This window comes from Rhinolophus sinicus, linkage group LG02 (genome assembly GCF_036562045.2).
Source record: "Rhinolophus sinicus isolate RSC01 linkage group LG02, ASM3656204v1, whole genome shotgun sequence".
Taxonomy (NCBI): domain Eukaryota; kingdom Metazoa; phylum Chordata; class Mammalia; order Chiroptera; family Rhinolophidae; genus Rhinolophus; species Rhinolophus sinicus.
Genome location: NC_133752.1, coordinates 132,168,970 through 132,191,417, shown reverse-complemented (window position 1 = coordinate 132,191,417; position 22,448 = coordinate 132,168,970). Strand labels below are relative to the sequence as shown.

Below are 22,448 nucleotides of genomic sequence, written 5' to 3'. Positions count from 1 at the left end.
TAACTCAATAAAAGAAATGAAGAATGAAATAGCTAGCTTAGGAAATAGAACTGACCAGATAGAGGAAAGAATTAGAGATATCAAAGATAGAAATCTAGAAATGACACAGATGGGAGAAGAGAGAGACTTGAGATTTAAAAGAAATGAAAGAACTCTACAAGAACTTTCTGACTCCATCAGAAAGAGCAACATAAGAATGATGGGTATACCAGGAGGAGAAGAAAGGGAGAATGGAACAAAGAGTCCATTCAAACAAATAGTTCATGAGAATTTCCCAAACCTATGGAAAGAACTGGATCCTGAAATCCAAGAAGCAAATAGAACACCTAATTACCTCAATCCTAATAGGCCTTCTCCAAGGCACATTATATTGAAGCTGTCAAAAATCAATGACAAAGAAAGAATTCTCCAGGCAGCCAGGGAAAAGAACACTTTAACCTACAAACAAAAGCCCATTAGGTTATCATCAGACTTTTCAGCAGAAATTCTACAAGCTAGGAGGCAGAGTAGAATCAAATATTCAAACTATTGAAAGAGAGAAATTACCAGCCAAGAATAATGTATCCTGCAAATGTATCCTTTAGGAATGAAGGAGGAGTGAAGACCTTTCCAGATATACAGAAGCTGAGGGAAATTTCCTCTGCAAGGCCTACATTATAGGAAATACTGAAGGAGGCCATTCAACTTGAAACAAAAAGATAAAAGAATATAAAACTATGAGCAAGATTACTAACAGATAGATAGAAGCAGGAAATGGCAACTCCTACACAGGATATGACCCCTACATAGGATAGGGCACTATACACTTAAACATAACATAAAGGGTAAAGGAGATAAAAACATTTAAAAAAAAAGAAAGAAAAATTGAAGAAGACAATTTACTACTGCAACTCAGAAATAAACTCACAGCATAACTAAGGATAATTTGCGACAACAAAGGAGGCGGAGATAAAGGTTTCAATTTGCAAAAGGGAATGGAAATAAGATGCATGATGAAGAAAAAGGACTACTGTATGAAGGAAACTTTCTTTTACGGAAATTCTCTCTCTCTCTCTCTCTCTCTCTCTCCAGAACCAAAACACATAAAAATAGAGGAAACAGAGGGAAATAATCATAGACTATTACCAAACTCAAAGAACAGACAGAAACATAAAGGCAAAGAAACAATGGAGACACTGAGTTCCAGAAAACAAAAGACAAAATGGCTATAGGAAATCCTTATATATCAAAAAGCCCCCTAAATGTAATGGACTGAACTCACCAATAAAAAAGGCACAAATTTGCAGATTGGATAAAAAAACAAAACCCAACCATATGCTGCCTCCAGGAGACACAACTCAGCTCTAAGGACAAATACAGACTCAGAGTGAAAGGGGTGAAAATGAAACTCAAAGCAAATGGCATCCAGAAAAAAGAGTGTAGTTATACTTATGTCTGACAAAACAGACTTCAGGATAAAAAAGGTAACAAGAGACAAAGATGGACATTCCATAACGATAAAGGAGGCAATACAAAAAGAAAACTTAACACTTATCAATATATATGCTCCGTCAGGAATAACCGACATTTACAAAGCAACTACTAACAGAACTAAAGGAGAAACTAACAAAAACACAATTATGGTAGGGAACATGAATATGTCATTGACAGCTATGGATAGATCATCCAAAGAGAAAATCAATAAGAAAATATCAGCGTTAAATGACACATTAGACCAAATGGACATAACTGACATTTACAGAGCACATCCTAGAACATCAGAGTATAGATTATTTTCTAATGCATGTGGAAGAGTCTCAAGGATAGATCACATGTTGGGACACAAAACTGGACTTAGCAAATTTAAAAACATTGAAATCATACCAAGCATATGCTCTGACCACAATACTTCGAAATTGCAGATCAACTGCAAAAAGAAAGTGGGAAAAACCACAAATACGTCGAGACTAAACAACATGCTATTAAAGAATGACTGTGTCAAAGAAGAAATAAAAGGAGAGATCAAAAGATACATAGAAACAAATGAGAATGAAAATGAAACATATCAAAATTATTGGAATATGACCAAAGCAGTATTAAGAGGGAAAGTTATGTCAATACAGGCTTACCTCAAAAAATAAGAAAAATGCCAAATAAACAACCTAACATTATATCTTAAGGAAGTATAAAAAGAACAAATGAAATCCAAAGTCAGCAGAAGGAATAATAAAAATTAGAACAGAATTAAGTGAAATAGAGAACAAAAAGACAACAGAAAAAATAAATGCAACACAGAGCTGGTTCTTTAAAAATTAATAAAATTGACCAACATTTAACTAGACTTACTAAGAAAAACATAGAAAAGACGCAAAGGAACAAAGTCAGAAATGAAAGAGAAGAAGTTACTATGGACACCATAGAAATACAAAGGATCATACGAGAATACTATGTAGGACTATGTGTCACAAAATTCAATAACCTAGAAGAAATGCACAAGTTCTTAGAAATACATAAACTTCCTAGACTGAATCACAAAGAACTGTAAAATCTAAGTAGACCCAATCAACAGTAAGGAAATTGAAACAATCATCCAAAACCTCCCCCAAAGTAAAAGTCCAGGAACAGATGGCTTCACCAGTGAATTCTAAAAAACATTCAAATTCTTCACCAGGGAATTCTAACAAACATTCAAACTCTTCCAAAAAATTGAAGACGAGGCAATACTTCCTCATTTTATGAGGTCAACATTACCCTATACCCAAATCTGGCAAAGATAGCACACACACAGAAAAAGAAAACTAGAGACCAATATCTCTGATGAATACAGATGCAAGAATCTTAAACAAAATACTAACAAATTGAACACAACAACACACTAAAAATATTATACATCAGAGTCAACTGGGGTTCATTCCAGAGGCACAAGGATGTTTCAACATACACAAATTGATCAATGTGATATGCCACATAAACAAAATAAAAGATAAAAATCATGAATATGTCAATAGATGCAGAAAAAGCATTTGACAAGATATAACATCCATCTATGGTTAAAATGGGTATAGAAGGAAAGTACTTCAACATAATAAAGACCATATCATATGTGACAAACTCCAGCTAATATCATACCTAATGGTGAAAACCGGAAAACTTTTCCTCTAAGGTCAGGAACAAGACAGGGTTGTCCCCTATTACCATTGCCATTTAACATAGTATTAGAAGTTCTAGCCAGAGTGATCAGGCAAGAAAAAGAAATAAAAGTCACCCACGTTGGGAATGTCACTTTTTGCAGATGATATGATACTTTCTATAGAAAAACCTAAACACATAAAGACTCCACTGCAAAATTAATAGAAACAATAAACAAATACAGTAAAGTTGAAGGATAAAAAAAATCAATGTACAAAAATCTATAGCATTCCTATATACTAACAATGAAATTTCACAAAAGGAGAAGAACAATTCCTTTTGCAATTGCAACAAAAAGAATAATACACCTAGGAAAAAACTTAACAAAGGATGTGAAGGACCTATACACTGAAAAGTGTAAGACATTAAAAGAAATTGAAGAATAAAGAAAGAAATGGAAGGATAATCTGTGTTCATGGACTGGAAGACTCAACACAGTTAAAACGACCATATTACCCAAAGCAATATACAGACTTGTGCAATCCCCATGAAAATCCCAATAGCATTTTTTCTTTTTAAGAAATCGAACAAAATGTCACGAGATTTGTATGGAATCACAAAAGACCCCAAATAGCCAAAGAAACCCTAAGGGAAAAGAATAAGGCCAGAGGTGTCACACTCCCAGACTTCAATTTATGCTATAAAGTGACAATAATCAAAACAGCATGGTATTGGCAGAGAAACAGACACACTGACCAATGGAATGGAATCGAGAACTTAGAAATAAACCCACATACATATGGACAGATAATTTTTGACAAAGGAGCCAAAAACATACAATGGAGAAAAGAAAGCCTCTTTAATAAGTGCTGGGAAAACTGGAAAGTCACATTCAAAAGAATGAAACTAGATGGCTGTCTGTCACCATATACCAAAATTAACTCAAAGTGGATCAAAGACCTAAACATAAGACCTGAAATAATAAATTGCATACAAGAAAGCATAAACTTGGGTTCAGAGAGAATTTTGAAAAGCTTCTGCACAGCAAAAGAACCTTCAACAAGACAAAGAGGCAACCAACTGAATGGAAGGAGATACTTGCAAACAATGCCTCTCATAAGGGGCTAATAATCAAAATATATAAAGAACTCATACAACTGAACAACAACAACAACAAATATAATGAAAAATTTGGCAGAGGACCTGTATAGACATTTCTCACAAGAAGATATACATACAGCCAACAGATATGTGTAAAAATGCTCAACTTCACTAGCTATTAAGGAAATGCAAATCAAAACCACAATGAGGTACCACCTCACACCTGTCAGGATGGCTATTATCAACAAGACAAGTAATAACAAGTATTAGAGAAGCTGTGGAGGAAAAGGAAACTTCAACCTTCATACACTGCTGTTGGGAATGTAAACTGGTACAGCCACTATGGAAAACAGTATGGAGGTTCCTCAAAAATTAAGAATAGAATTACCATACAACCCAACAATTCCTTTCCAGGTATCTATCCAAAACCTCCGAAAACATTTATCCACAAAGATATATGTATCCCTATGTTCATTGTAGCATTATTCATGGTGGCCAAGACATGGAACCAACCAAAGTATCCTTCGATAAATGATTGGATAAAGAAAATGTGGTGCATATATACAATGGATTATTACCAGGCCATAAGAAAAGATGAAATAGTGTCATTTGCAACAACATGGATTGATCTGGAGATTATCATGTTAAGCAAAATAAGTCAGAAAAAGTTGAGGACCATACGACATCACTGATATGTGGGATGCAAAATTGAAAGCAATAAATGAACAAGACAAACAAACAAAGAAACAAAAACTCATAGACACAGACAACAGTTTAGTGGTTACCAGAGGGTAAGAGGGGAGGAGGATGGTAGAAGAGGGAAAAGGGGTTCAAGTGTAGGGTGATGGAAGGAGAACTGACTCCGGGAGCCGAATACACAATGCAATACACAGATGGTGTAGTATAGAATTGCACACTTGAAACCTATATGATTTTACTAACCAATGTCACCCCAATAAATTCAATAAATTAAAAAAAAATTATGTAATGGGAATTGTTACACCAAGTGTACAAATGAGGACCTGAGACATAAACAATTTGCTCATATCACTCAGTTATTAAGTAGTGAATCAGAGGAGTAAAAGTAGGTATTAAAATCCCTAGCCTTAATATCCTCATTTATACAATGGAAAAAAATAATAGTACCTACTCATAGTGGTGGGGAAAGGAGCAAATAAGATCATAGATGAAAATACTTTAAAAGAGTAAGTTCTCAGTAAACTTTAGCTATTCCTATCCAGTTGCTTTGTCAAATGTTTTAAATATTCTAAAAAAAGTTAATGTGGTTAGATTAACTTTTCCATGTATGTTCAGTTCTATACTTGATCATTTAAAAACATTTTGGCTTTCCATAAATAGATATAAAATTGATTCATTAAAACTTTAAAATAGCTCAGGATACATACACAAAGAAGAATGAGTAGAGAAATTAATTTTCCTACCAATAATTTTTAAAAATATATTGAAAAACACCAAGCTATCCACTTCATAGCACTTTTATAAAAGCATAAAAATTGTTTTGCTTAATCTCACAATAACTAACAAAATAAACAGGTCAGTTGTTCCCATTCCCATTTTTTAGAAATGATAAAATTAAAGCTGCATGATTAAATAATTGCCTAATTCAAAAGACTTAGTAACTGGCAGAGAAGGGACCAGAACCCAGTCTGCTGTACTAAATTCTAAAGCCAGTGTTTTAAATATAACTTAAAATGTAATGACATCTTACCTTCATTATTTCTGTTGATTCAGAAATTAGATAAGAAGATGAGCATTCATTCAAATGTATGAAAATGGGATTTTTTTTTCAGTTGAATAATTTTTTAATATTTTAATTATTCATATGAATACAGAATAGTTTTTGTATAAAAGAATACTGTCTTGACTTTTAGCTTTTATGTGTTGAAAATAGACAGACTTAAACACAAGTCAATAAAAAGTTAGTGAAAGAATTCAAACTCTTAGTTTAAATATTGCTTCTATTAAGTTTCTGAATAGCCTCAGGAAAATGGTCTAACATATTTGTATCTGTTTCCTCATTTGTAAAATGGGAAGTAAAATATTTATTTCCCTACCCCACATGGGTGTCATATGAGCTAATTAGTCAAATGTATTAGCAGGTATAGGCATGTTCTGATTAGTTACTTCTACTAGTAATAGAGAATAGATAATTAACTGGCCAAGCTTGCTAAAAAGTAGTATTGACTGAAAAACATTGCAGGTTTATTGTAAGATACCTTATTAAATTTAAAACTAATTTGCCAAAAGAAATAAGTACTCACTTGGGTTTGTTCCTAAGAAAGAATTGCCTCTGTGATTCTAATGAGTTACAGAAAGATCAGAACCAAAATTTTATTAGAATTTTTCTATTCCAAACACTTGTAAGAAATCATAGAATACAGAGTCCTGGCACTGTGGTGGACCTTAAATTTCCTGATTTCTACCATCTTTTTATGTTTGAGTCCTCTCTTTAATTTACCTGACAAGTCCATCTTTTCTTTATATATTTACAGTGAACCCATTACATTTAAACATACATATTTAAATTACTATGAAGTAAAATATACATCAGCAGCGTACACAGAATATAAATGTATAGCTCATAAACTACAGCTCAGTAAACCATCAGAAAGTGAGTACATATGTAACATCAACCCAAGTAAAACAAAACAAACAAACAAAAAAACAGTTTTAGTATCCCCTAAGTCCCTCTCAAGCCCCTTTTCAATCCACATCATCTATATATTCCTTAGTATAAGGTTGCCAGACAATTTATAAAAGGCAGTATTGGCATATACTTGTACTAAACAAATTTCTATTATTTATCAACCTAATATTCAACTGGTTATCCTGGATTTTATCTTCTAAATTTGACAACTGTTTAAAGGTAATATCTTCTTAATTCTAACAACATAAATTAGGTTTTAAAAAACATTATGTAAAATGAAATCAATATATTATGAATACTTTTCTCTGTGATTTCTTTTATTCTACTTCATGTTCATGAGCTTCATTCATTGTTCTCTTTAATTGCTATGAAGTATAATAAGTCCTTATTTAACATTGTTGATAGATTATTAGAAACTGACTAAGTGAAACAATGTATAACGAAACCAATTTTATTATAGGCTGAATGACATAAACAAGAGTTAAGTCCCAAATGCATATTTGGTCACAAAAACGTCACCAAACTTCTAAATAAAGGCACAAAATACCTCTAATCTGAAACATTGAAATAAATGTGAGCTATGCCTAGGCTAAAGAAAAATTAATCACATTGTGTATTCACCACCCAGAGCCAGTTCTCCTTCCATCACCATATATTTGACCTGGGATATATAGATGATGCATTACAGGATTGTACACTTGAAACCTATGTAATTTTACTAACTACTGTCACCCCAATAAATTTTAATAAAAAAATATATATAGGCAAAAAAGAAAGATTAATCAAAACAAGTAGGATAATTATTTTCCAATCCACTTAATCGCAGCTCAGGGTCCCGGGTGGCTGGAGCCTATCCCAGCAGCTCAGGGCACAAGATGGGATCCAACCCTGGACAGGACACCTTTACACTGGAGGGTCCACTCACACCCACACTCAGATTGGGACAATTTAGACACACCAATTTACCTTACCTACACATCTTTGGGATGTGCAAGGAAACCGGAGTACTTGAAGGAAACCCAAACAGACATGGGGAGAATATGCAATTCTACACAGATAGTGGCCCTGGACAGAAAATGATTTCTTTTTTCTATTCCACTGTATTACAAAACAACATTGAACAATGAGACATTATTTGATGACCTGACGTATTTTAATTTGACTGAATATACTATAGTTACAGTTTTCATAATAATCTTGATGGATATTTGAGTAGTATCAAGTTTGGGCAATCATAATGCTGAAATTCATATTCTTGTACTTATCTCACTGCTCATATAAATTTTTTGAAACTATCGTTGTCTAATTGCCAAAGCTCAAATCTCCCAAATTATCTCACAAATGGCCTTTTACCGTTGGTTGGTATAAGTCAGATTCCAAAAAACATCCAACATTGCATTTTGTGGGTATTTTCCTTGTCTCTTTTTTCCCATTTCTTTTTTGTGATGAAATACACATAACATAAAATTTACCATCTTAACCATTTTTAAGAGTACAACCCAGTGATATTAAACACATTCATAATATTGTGCTACCATCACTACCATCACATGGATACAATTTTATTGACTATATATTTTGAAGTGAAATTGCTGGGTCATTGAAGAGGCATATATTCAATTTTAGTAAAAATTTTCAAAGAGTTATCCAGATTGCCTGTGACAATTTATATTCCTACCAGCAGAGTATGAGAAGAATTATTCCTTCACATCCTTGTCAGTCGTTTTAATGTTAACAATATGGCAGAAGTGTAGTAGTTTGCATCAGGGCTTCAATTTGCATTTCTCTGATACTAATGAAATTGAGGACATGCGCATATGGTTTGAGGCTATTTTTATGTCCCTTTTGTTTGGTGCCTTTTCTAATTCCTTGCCTGCATTTTTAATTAATATGTCTTTCTTACACAGGAGTTGTTTATATTTTCTTGTAGTTCACTCTTGGTGAACAGAATTATTTAATTATAATGTAATTTAATTTATCAATCTTTTTTATTGTTAGTTCTTTTTGTTAGGTGTTTAAATACCTTTCTAGGTAAAATTTAGATTTAACTCTCCAATTTCCATAAAAAAAATTTCTTTGACATTTTTTCATGAATGCAGTGAATATATAAATCAATTTTGAATAAACTGACATCTTTACAAGCCTTCCAGTCAATAATATGGAAATGCCTTCACTTATTTAGGTCTTGTGGTAGGCAGAATAATGACCTTCCAAAGATAGCTATGCTCTAATCCCCATAAAAAAAATGTAATAGCTTCCATTGTTAAAAAAAAAAAAAAAAAAAAAAAAAAAAAAGGACTCTGTAGATATAATTAAGTTAAGGATCTTGAGGTTTGGAAGTTATACTAGATAATGAAGATGAGCCTAGTGTAATCTCAAGAGTACTTATAGAAGGAGGCAGGAAGATCAGAGTCAGAGAGAAGATGCCATATTGCTGGCTTTAAAGATAAGGACTCGGGCCACAAATCAAGAATGGAGATAGCATTTAGAAGCTAGAAGTGGCAAGGGAATAGATTCTCCCCTAGAAGGAACACAGCCATGAATTTATGATTTCTGACTTCTAGAACCATACGATAATAAATTTATGGTTTTTAAGACACAAAGTCCATGATAATTGTAAAAGCAGCAGTAGGACACCGGTACTGATATTGATACCCAAACTGTTGAAGTGGCTTTGGAATTTGGGAAATAGACAAAAGAAGGAAGGATTTTGAGGAACATGATAGAAAAGTCTAGATTTCTTTCAATAAACTGTTACTAGAAATATAGTTAAAAGAGACTGGTAGTGAGTATGCAGAAGGAAATGAGGAACATAAAAAATAGAGAAAGACCCCAAAGAGGCAAGCAGGAGAGTCAATGCTAGAGTGATGCAATGTGAGAAAGAATTGAAGTGCCTTTGCTAGTTTTGAAGACGCAGAAAGGTGCCATGAGAGAAGAAATACTTGTGGCCTCTAGAGTTTGGAAAAGGCAAGGTAAAAGATTCCCTTAGAGCCCCCAGAAGGAATGCAGCCCTGCAGACACCTCAATTTTAGCCCAGTGGATCCCATTATGGACTTCTGATAGAACTCTAATTTGTTACAGCAGTAATATAAAATCAATACACATCTTTTTAAAATTTCTATAAATAATATTTTGTAGATTTCAATATAAAGGTCTCACAATTTTTCCAGTATATTTTTAATGCTATTATAAATAAAATTTTAGGCTTATTTCTTTTTTGTTGACAGTTTATTAGAATGAATCTCTCTACACTGACATTTTTTCAGTAAACTTGTTAAACCACAAAATAATCTTAGGATAAAAAAAACAAAAACAAAAAAGAAACCCTAATAATGACAAAATTATTTCTTCCTTTCCAGTGCTAGGGCTCTTTTTTTTCTTCACTTACTGTACAGACTAGGACTGGGGTACAATGTTGAAGACAAGTGGTAATCATTGTCTTGATCCTGATTTTAAAGGAAAACAACATTTTGCAATAAAGTATGATGCTTAAAGTAGGTTTTGCATAGAATTCCCTTTAGCATCATAAGCAAGTTATTCTTATGCAAATAACCTACGCAAATATGGTTATTTGCATAGAAAGTTCTACGGAATCCACGTAAAACATGCTAGAGCTAATATTTAAAATTAACCAGTTTGAGGGATAGCTGCTCAATATACAAAAGTCAATTATATACACACCTAACTCTCAGATCTTAGTTTCAAATTCCAGCCCTTAATTAAAAAAAAAAAAAAAAATCAAATCTTAAAAGTAATGGCAGGAAATATACATGATGAGTCTAGAGCATCTTATAAGGCCAAAAAGTAAGGAAATACTCCAAAATAAAACACAAACGAAGTGATAGTAATATGGCAGAAGGACATAGCAGCCAAATGAAAAAGCTGGGGTTATTTGAGCAAATAAATATATAAATAAAGTAGTATTGCATTATAAACCAAAGTGCAAAATAAATATAAAAGAGTCCAGACTGGTATAAATAAATAATTGCATACATAAATTTTGGGGAGAAAAACAAATTTCCCATGCAGAAGAATTCCAAACAATTTATGTAGATATTTTATTCTCAAGGAGGTGAAGCATGACTCTACTCCTTAAATGCGGGCTGCAGAGAGTGACTTCCTTCCAAAGAGTACAGTATGGAAAGGAGGAGAAAAAAGGAGTAAATTTACAGTGGAAAAGGTAGATAAACCCTATTTCAGTGGATGATCAAGGTGATATCTGTCAAAGATAAAGAAAGCTAGATGAAGTTAAATTGGTTAAGACAGATTTTGGTCAGTAATAGTCTATTGCAATAGGGAAGAGAGTTCATTATAAACTGAACTCAACTTTAATTTGTGCAGAGGTGACTGGGCTTTCTAAAGGGAGAATGGGGATCAACAAGGGCTCAGTAGAATCACGGTACCGAAAAATTACAAAGTATTAGTCAGGATAAATGCTGATTAGGCTGGCTGTGTCCATTAGTTGGCGATTATCAAAGTTAATCGCCCACAGAGACTGAAAGACAAAGGTCCTAGCCTTCTGCATGATAACACTTTAAAGTAGTGGCTTTCAGGACCTTAAGAAAGATAACCTTGAGTTGTAAGAGACACATATACCTTTCAAAGAAACAGAAGGATTCGCAGTTGTAAACCCTTCTTAGTAAGTGCTCTGAGAAAGGGTGGTCATGGGGTCTATTGTCAGCTGTTTCCTAGAACAAACAGTGAATTCTTTTGACAGCCTTAGCTGTCTCAGGGACGCACTTTAAGAAAGGCTAAGGTCATGCTAGGGATGTAGCCTTAACCTGTTTGAAACTGTTAGGGCTTGTTTAAGTTTTTAGTATGGGGGTAAAAGAGTTGTTGAAATCATTTGTGTTGAGAATGTGTAGTTTTTATAGACCAAGGTAAGGGCCTAGTCCAGAAGAGAGCTCGGAGAAGCCTGGCTGACGTTTGGTCAAGGAGAGGATATCTGTCATATGAGCAGTGATAACTCATGTTGATGGTAATGTATGTATGATATGATACGATACAATAATAATGACATTTTACCACAGTGGACTTCTTCTCCAAAATCCATAACCCCTAGCTAATCATAAGAAAAACACGAGAAAACTCCTAATAGAGGAACATTTTACAAAATACCTGACCAGTAATATTCCTTGAAACTGTCAAGGTGATCAAAAACAAGGAAAATCAGATGAAAGAGACTGACATCAGAATCATGGTGGCATAAGACATACCTTCAAATTACCCCCACCTCCCAACAATAAAAATTCAACATTATCACAAAATAACTCCTCCGTGGGCGTTCTGGGATCCAACACCACATGCCCAAGGCCCAGAAGGAGTCTCACCCACCTGTGCATCAAGTAAAAGAATGCTGTGGATCCTGTAGTTGCCTATGAACTGGTTCCAGACCTAATTAACCATTGTGTGGGAGTACCTAGAGAACACTGATTTGGGAAGTAACCCACAGGCAACAGAGCCTTTGTTCAGGTTTCCAGGGAGAAGTTTCAGCACTTCATTGGAGAAAAAGATAATAATAATCACGAGTTTTCATGCACTGACGTAGGTAAAAGGAACAGCTTGACCTTGCCTACATCACCCCTCTCTAAGTCAGCATGGGTTAAGGCGAAATGAGTCCCTTTTAGCCCATGATTTCAACTGTGGAGAAAAGGGAAAGTGGATGAGTGCCCAGGTTCCCCAGCTGTATGAATTGGTGTCAAAAAGACTCACTTCTCTCCTGCAGCATCTAGAGTACTAAATTGGAATCTTCGTGACTGAGTTGAGGGAGATCAGGAGAGCAGCCAGAAAAATGCTCAGAGGGAATGAAAGGGACATATTCCTTGATGACTGCATTGCAGACTCTATCAGGAATGCTGCCCATGAGCTGCTGGGAAGGAGCCATAGAAAAAGACATGGATCCTCCCAATTGGCATGTGGGAACCCCTAGTGCCCCACATGACTCACTCACATACACCCCCACTCCATGGCTGGCTCCCTATGCATGTTCCCAAGGGCAGTAGCAAGAACAAGCTTTGGCAGATAACTGGGAAGTACAAGCCAAGTATAGACTAGAATCTATGGACAAGGAAGAAACCACAAACTTGAGCTGCAGTACCACCTTTGGGAAAACAAAAGGGAGGATATGAGCAGCTGGCCTGGTGCAGTGGCGGATGGAAAGACATACAAGCTCAGCAGTTCTTACACAAAAGGTAGTAAGAAGCATGGAGCAGATATATTCATGTAATGTCTGAGAAAGTCTCAGATTCTCTAGCAGGACTGACCAAAGTTATTTCTTTCCTAAAAGCAGCTAGTAAAGATTGGAGAAGGTAACCAAACTTTAAATGTGAAGGTAGCAATGAAAAATTCCAAGAAACATGAAAAAATTCAGGAAAACATAACATCACCAAAAGATCATAATAATCTTCTACGCTGTTTCCCGAAAATAAGACCTACCCAGACAATAAGTTCGAATGCATCTTTTGGAGCAAAAATTAATGTAAGACCCAGTATTATATTATATTATATTATATTATATTATATTATATTATATTATATTATATTATATTATATTATACCTGGTCTTATAGTAAAGTAAGACGGGGTCTTATGTTAATTTTTGCTCCAAAAGACGCATTACAGCTGATTTTCTGATTAGGTCTTATTTTCGGGGAAACATGGTAGCAACAGAACCCTAAGACCTGCATATATAATTTATCTGATAAAGAATTTAAAATGTCTGTTTTAAGGAAACTCAATGAAGTATAAGAAAACACAGAAAGACAATTCAGCAAAATCAGGAAACCAATACATAAACAAAACGAGAGATGGATATCATAGAAAAGAACCATAAAGAAATTTTGGAGATTAATATTTCAATGAAAGAAATAAAATAATGCAATAGAGAACAGCAAGAATAGAATAGGCCAAACAGCAGAAAGGATATTGAGTTAGAACATAGGTACTCTGAAATTACCCAGTTAAAGGAGAACAAAGAAAAAATAATGAAAAAAAGTGAAGTCTATGTTATTGATCAAAAGGACACCATCAAAAGATATAATTTATTACTGAAAAGATCCAATGAAATACTGAAGTTTCAGAAAGAGAATTGAGAGAGAAGGGGGGAAGAAAGCATATTTAAAGAAGTAATGGTTGAGAACTTTTTAAACTGGGGAGAGATTTGGACATTCAAGTTCATGGAGCTAATAAGTCATGAAGCTAATAAGCCTTTTATTTCAATCTGAAATGATCATGTCCAAGATGCATTATAATAAACTGTCAAAAGAAAAGACAAAGAATCCTAAAAGCAGCAAGAGAAAAGAGGATTGTAACCTAAAAAGGAATCCCCATTAGGCTAACAGGTGGTTTCTCAGTCAAAACCTCACAGGCCAGGAACCAGTGTATGATATAGTCAAAGTGATGAAAGAAAAACCGCCAACCAAGAATACACTGCTAGACAAAGCTATCCTTCAAAAATAAGGAGAAATAAAGATTTTTCCCAGACAAACAAAAGCTAAGAGAGTTCATTACCACTAGACCTGCCTTACAAGAAATGTTGAAAGGAGTTCTTTAAGCTAAAATGAAAGGACACTAATTTGTAACATGGAAACATATAAAAATATGCAACAAATGGGTAAAGGTTAATATATAGTTAAATTCAGAATTCTCTAATACAGTAATGTGGGGTTGTTTTAACACTTAGCTACAGTATAAAGGCTAAAGTACAAGAGTATTAAAAATACTTAGAGCTACCAAACTTATTTTAATGAATGCACAATAACAATGGAGTATAGTTTGACATTTAAAACCTAAAATTGGGGAGAATAAAAGGGCAGTGTTTTTGTATGCAATTGAAGTTTAGTTACTATGAGCATAAAACAGACCCTTAAATCCATAAGATGCTTTATGTAAACATCATGGTACCCACAAAGCAAGAACCTAGAATAGATTCACAAATGATAAAGAGAAAGGAAGTAGAAATGCCACAATAGAAAATCACCGATTGACAAAGGAAGGCAACAAAAGAAGAAAGGAAAAATGGAACTATTACACAGCCAGAAATCAATTAATAAGGCATTAGTAGTCCTTAATTATCGGCAATTACTCTAAACTTAAATAGATTAAATATTCCAATGAGAAGGCACAGATTGACTGGACTGATTAGAAAAGAAAAAAAATGACTCAGCTATAAGCTGCCTACAAGAGGCTAACTTCAGGTTTAAGGTCACAGCTAGGCTCAAGGATAGGATATAAAATGATAGGATATAAAAAGATATTCCAGACCAGTGGACACTAATAAAGAGAAGGGGTATTTGTATTTTTATCAGACATAATAAACTTTAAGCCAAAAATGGTAACAAGAGGTAAAGAAGGTCATTATATAATAATAAAGGGGTCAATTCAGCAAGAACAAATAACAATCTTAAACATATAAGTACTCACCATTAGAGCACATAAATATATTGAGCGAATACTAACAGATTGGAAGGGAGAAATAGATAACACTAAATAGTTTTAGGGCACTTCAATACTTTGTTTTCAATAGTAGATTATACAGACAGAAAAACAACAAAGACATTGGGCTTGAGTCATACTTTATACAATTGTATCTAACAAAGATATACAGAATACTCCATCCAAGAGCAATAGAATATACACTCTTCTCAAGCATGCACAGCACATTCTCCATGATATATTATAACACAAGATAGTTCACAAAAATAAGTCTTAAAATTTTTAAGAAGGTTGAAATTATAACAATTATCTTTGCCAACCACAATGTATGAAACTAGAAATTAATAACTAGAGGAAAGCTGGAAAATTTACAAATATGTAGAAGTTAAACAGCACACTCCTGAATAACCAATAAATCAAAGAAAAAATCAAAAGGGAAGTCAAAAAATATCTTGAAACAAATAAAAATGGAAACACAACATACCAAAACCTATAGAATACAGCAAAAGCAGCGGTAAGCAAGAAGTTTATAGCATTAGAATCCCTATATCAAGAAAAAAGAAACATTTCAAATAAACAGCATAAGTTTACAATGCAAGAAACTAGAAAAAGAGAAACACATTTAGCCCAAAGTTAACAGAAGGAAGGAAATAAAGATCAGATCAGAACAGAAATAAATGAACTTGAGATCAGAAAATCAATAGAAAAGATCAATGAAGCTAAAAACTGTGTGTTTTTTTAAAGACAAACAAAATTGACAAACCTCTAGCTAGACTAAGAAAAAATAAGAAGACCCAAGTAAATAAAGTCAGAAAAGAAATGAGACATTACAGCTGATGTGACAAAAATACATAGGATCATAAGAAACTACTCTGAACATTTATATGCCAACAAAATACATAGCCTAGAAGAATCGATAAATTGCTAGAAAAACACAACATATCAAAATTAAATCATAAAAAATACAAAATATGAACAGTCCAATAATGAATAAGTACAGTGAATCAGTAATCAAAATCTCCCAACAAAGAAAAGCCCAGAACCAGAGAGTTTCACTGGTGAATTCTATCAAATATTTAAATAATTAATGCCAACTCTTCTCAAATTCTCCCAAAAATCGAAGAGGAGGGAATATTCTTAAAATCATTTTATGAGATCAGTGTTACGCTGATACCAAAGCCATTTAAGGCACTACATGAAAAGAAAACTATAGCCAAATATCACATACTAATATAGTGCCAAAATTCTCAACAAAACTGACAAACCAAATGAAACAGAATTAAAAGAATCATATAGTGTGAACAGATGGGCTGTATCCCTGGGATGCAAAGATGGTTTAACATACACAAATCAATAAATGTGATAAATCACATTAATATAATGAATTATAATTGTATGATCACCTCAATAGACACACAAAAAAGCATTTAACAAAATGCAACTGTTTTTCATACAACATCTCAACAAATTGGGTATAGGAGGAACATACCTCAACATAACAAAGGCCATATATGACAAACCCACGGCTAACATCATACTCAGTGATGAAAGGTTGAAAGCTTTTCCTCAAAAGTCAGAAACAAGACAAGGGTGTCCATTCCGGACACTCTTATTCAGCACAGTACTGTAAGTCCTAGCCAGAGCAATCAGGCAAGACAGAAATAAAAGGCATCCAAATTGAGAAGAAGGCTGAAAAATTGCCTCTGCTTGCAACTGATATGATCTTATACATAGAAAATCCTAGACTCCACTAAGAAACTGTTGGAACTAATCAACAAATTCAGCAACGTTGCAGGATACAAAATCAACATACAGAAGTCAGTTGTGCTGCTGTATACTAAAATGAAACATCTGAAAAAGAAAGTTTTCCAACTTCCTTTTCAGCCTTTATATGTTTTACTTATTTCATTCTTATTTCACCAGCCTGGGTTTCTAGAACAAAAATGTTGACTAGAAGATGTGAGAGTGGAATTCTTGGAGTTGGTCCTGATTTTAAAAGAAACGGATACAATGTTAGCAGTGGCTGTTTTTATAGATGCCCTCAATCTTTGGAAGACTGCTGTCCTGCACTGGGGCAAGGCGCTCATGCTTCATTTCTCCTACTGTGCCCTTAACTTTTCTTGTGCCCTCTCCCCATGAACTAGATAAGTCCTGTGGGAAAGTGCTGGTGGGTCACGCAGTAAAGCTACACGTCTATGTTGTGCAGGACTCATATCTTCCACAGTACACTGTCGCAAAGCTAACATTCAAAGTTTATTCAAAGTTTGGCAGGTTTCTTCTTGTACCTATATGCGGCATATTCCTTTAATTTCTACCTCCCTGCCAGGGATGACGTAGTTGTGAGAATCTTCTATCCTAAGAAAGACTTATCATTTTTTGAAATTTAGTTAATTTAGATTATTTGTTTCTTTAATTTTCAATGTGTTGAAAAAAATACCTGATGTTTTACTTTCCCTAGCATATCATCATTAGGATGGAAGCGTCTGTCTCTGGTGACTTTCTACCTCCTCATCACTAGCAGAAGACTGAAAATCTGTTTCTAAATCTTTAGTGACTATTGCAAAGATTATTATTATCAAGAGAAAAGAGGAGTTCAAAGAAAAATATTTTCTACATCTAAGATATCATATATTATCAAATATTTCATATAGTTAATAAAAGTTTTAAGCATTTGAAGTAACAATCAAAGTAACAGCACATCAAAGGTACATTTAATCATGATGGCATACATATATTTTATAGATAAAATAATTTATAATCATTATAAGGAAGCAATATGTTTTCAAATTGTTATTGGTAAACTTCTATTTGCAAATTATAAATGTACTTAATGCTGTGCATGTAAGGTTCTTTATTCATAATAAATGTTTTGGAGACACTACTGTTATGTTTATCAAGCAAAACTGTTATAATTTGATTAATTTGTTCAAAACTCTCATGTAGAAATCAAAGGGATCTAAAGAGAATTCTTTGCAGCTGCGGGACTATTACTAGCCTAGGTCCACCCATTCTCCTCAACCAGAAAGTATTAGAGTGAAACAACAAAGTCACTCACTGCTGTTTGTTTGTACAAGGCAAAGGGTCTAATATTAATAATAGTTATGCGAAAAACGTACAAAAGAGCACCCATGAAGCCATGCTTAGATTTAAGAATTCAAATAATAATCTCAGATGGGTATTTTGGCAATCCAACTGGAATAAGGGTAGAAGCTCCAAATACTTTTTTCCCCTTAATTTAAATACCGAATCCTCGAGGGGAATAATTTATTAGAGATTCTAAAAATACCTCAATGGAACTCTTTCTGTGGAGATGGTTTTGTAAAGTAGCGCAATTAAGTGGCTGATCACATAAAGAGCTACAATCCTTGATTTACTAAAAGACAAGAGACATGTTAGCTGCTTCCAGCCAGAAGGCTATAGCTTTGTAAGAGTGGTAAAGGGAATAAAGCAATATAACATAAGTAGAATCATTTTTTAAAAAAATATCACTCTGTTGCTTAAAAAAATCCTGCCTACTCTCTCATTATTTCTCTCTCTTGGTAATTGCTCCACATACACACCCTAAAATCTGGAATACAACACATATTTCACAAACGTTGAGAAAATGAGTAAGTAAACTATTCACATTATGTTAAGAGAAAAAAAACAAATTTTATCCATTAGCCATGTATTACGAGAAAGTTATTTTAACCCCAGACACTAGGACAGTACCTTTCACATAGTTAACTTTCATTATATTTATTACATTGGTTAAGTTACTAATATTTGCTAATTATCCTAATTAACTATATTACTAATATCTAATAGGAATATGCTTTTTGTACACATTATTTTACTTCAATAAAATATTTTTAAAAAGAATTGACTTGTAATCACAAGTCATAAGAATACTTGGGATTAGTTGTATAGGTACTGCTGGTATCTACCCTTGATAGACCCTTTCCTTGTGCTGTGTAAAATTCTGTTATGTAGTACTGCACTATATAATAGCCTTATTCATTCAAAAGTTTTTTTGAGATCTTCTATGTGCCAGGAGTTCTTAATAGATTTGATTAGGATACACTATATTTTTTCAGGTAGTAATAAGTATAACAAAGAAGGCAAAACAAAGAGACATTTCCTTGGTAAAGGGGGCAAAGAACGAGTCATTTGAAAAGGTACTAATGATCTGGACATGTATGAATAAAGAAACCATGTATTTGAAGATCAGAGGGAAGAATCAATAAGTGAATGAAATTAGACAGTTTCAAGGAACAGGAAAAAAGGCCAGTGTCTGTTGTAATGCAGTGAATAAGATGTAGGCTGGCATGAGATAAAATCAACCACATTATGTCAAAAATCAGACAAAAATAACAGTTTTCAGATATTCTAATTGCAATGGAAGATTATTAAATTCTAAATTAGAACCGATCAAAGCATGACTTAAAATTTAAACAGATAACTTAGCTGCTATCTTGGGTATCGGGAATGGAAGGTGGGAGACAAGTTAGAAGGATATTATAGCCATTCAGGTGAGAGCCGATAGTGATTTACACTATATTATAGTAGTGAAATTAGAAAGGAGTAGGTTTTAGAAATATGTTGTGGAGCCAGAACCTATTGGCCTTGATCATAGATTGGGTTAGAGTGTGGGGAAAAGAGAATAACCAAAGAACAGTCATCAAAGATGAATAAGCGCTCTGTAATGCTAACAATTTGTTCAAAGAACACCAAATGGTTTTGGTTTGAGCAACTGGATAGGTGATGGTTCCATTTACTCAGATGTTGAGGGCTGGGGAATTCAGAAGTGGAATTATTACTTTCATATTGTATTAATCAATAAGCAACATAACTGTCATCACAAGCTTGCTGGGAATCTAGGATTATTCAGTATCTTTAATATACTTTGAATATACTATAAAGACATTTTCATCTGCACGCTAAAGAAACCTGATTAATTTGGACAATTCCAGAGCACATCTTGCCCAGAATCTAATTCAAAAGCAAATTAATGAACAATTTGATACCTCAGTGAGGAAAACCTACTTATGCAGTATACCTACTGTTTTTGAAAGCTTAGAATAATATCTGTTATTCACCACAAATTAAAGCATTTGGGCACCATGAGTCTTTAAATATTACTGTAATTTAAATGCCTCTCTTTTAGAAAATTATCCATGTTTGTTTTGTTTCTCAAAGAGGAGATCACTAAGAAATACAAAGGAAAACTAAAATAACTTGTTATGTTACTAATTAGTGAAATATAAAGCCACCAATAAAATTTTGAGAAATACAGACTAGTTGTTTTCTAGCATCTACTAGCAGGCTCTGGAATCATACAATATAATATGGCTAGTTTTTTTGTCTAAGGATTATTGACAATATACCTTTTAATGCAAAATTATATTCTATATGCAGCAATTCAGAGGGGAAAAAAGAAATGAAGGTACTTGACCCACTGAATTATAAACTTGACTTAACAAACACTTGGGATTGAATTTTTATTATCAAGTGGTAGAACAGTCAAACTTTAGTTTACAAGTTAGCTTCCCAGCATTCTCAGACCTCTGGAAAGACTTACAGAATATATCTTTTTCCAAACAGTTCAATTCTAGAGAGAAGAAACCCCTCTGAGAACTCAACAGAAAAAAAGAATATACATATTCACAAAATAACACAGACCTGAAGATGATATTGGTACAATGTTTCTAGTGTGTCCCACAGAAAGAGGAAGGGAGAGTGTAGAGAAAATGGACTGTACTAAAATGGGGAAGATGTAAATCTAGTGAAAAGCTGACTTCTGGTGTCAATTCTACCCTGAACTTAGAAGCTCTTGTGAAATTTGTCAAGAATTATCCACTGGAGAAATTGAAAGTGGAAACTCTTACATAACAGCTGTCATCTTCCAGTGCTCAAGAATTGTCCCAACACTTACTTGCAAATAGAGCACAAGGAAATTTTGAGAAGTATCAGAAACATCCAACTCAGTGCTGAGTGCAGATGAGCCAAGAAGCTAATTGTTTACACTTGAGAGAAACTAGCTGCTTAGTACTTTACAGATACAGTCTCATTGAAAATTCTGTGAGGTCAATGCTATAGTATGTCAATTTATAGAGCAGGAGATGTTAAAGAATTTGATTGTGATTGCTGATTGTCTCAGTAGAGGAAGTATGAGAATCTATCTCTGACTCATCCCAATGACTGAGCTCTTCATCCTTACTTTATCCAGTCAGGTAATGATTGATTTATAAACACACACACACACACACACACACACACACACACGATAATTATGTGAGGTGATGGAAGTGATTCACCATGTTGTACACCTTCAATTTACACAATGCTATGTATCAATTATATCTTTGAAAAGCTGAGAAAAATAAATAAAAATAAGTAAATACAATTTCCCTCCTATTAAATATATTTCTTTCCATCACATATACAATATTGATTAAAGTGCTGTTTATTAGAGTACGTTGTTTCAGCAAATATCAAAGTATCAACAGCAAACTAATCAATTCTTACTTAATGCAGTGAAATATTTATCAATAACAAAAGAAACCAAAAATATATTTGGAACCTAAAGCATGATATTCTTGTATGATAAAATGCCATTAAAATAACATAGATAAAAAGATGCAACCTTCTAGCTATCAGATAAACAATTTCTGATATGATGTACAGCTGATGACTAAAGTTAACAATGCTGTATCGTATATTTGAAAGTTGTTAAAAGAGTAAATCTTAATAGTTCTCACCACAAGGAAAAAGAATTGTAACTATAGGAGGTGAATAATGTTAACCAAACTTATTGTGCTAATCATTTCAATATACGTGTGTGTGTATAAAATCATCATGTTGTACATTTAAAATTAAAGTTACATATCAATTATATCTCAATAAAAATAAAAAAAATAAAATGACATAGGTTTATATTTATAGATATGAAAATTGATTTATGGCATATTAAGTAGAAAAAGCATATCAGAAATAATCGTGTGATGCTTTTTCTTGATAAAGATATACTGACTATTGTAAGAAAAATAATTTTTTCGCAAAATAATTATGAAGAAATTGTTATCTCTCCACTTAGAGAAAAGGAAACTGAAGTTAATCAGCAATCACATGGCACAAATAGGATTGGAACACAAACCAG

The 22,448-nt window shown here is 33.5% G+C and overlaps 1 pseudogene; it reads left to right on the top strand.

The window, feature by feature from the left end:
* LOC109456562 (deoxyuridine 5'-triphosphate nucleotidohydrolase) overlaps positions 1 to 22,448 on the top strand; it is a 108,168-nt pseudogene that overhangs the window by 1,023 nt on the left and 84,697 nt on the right.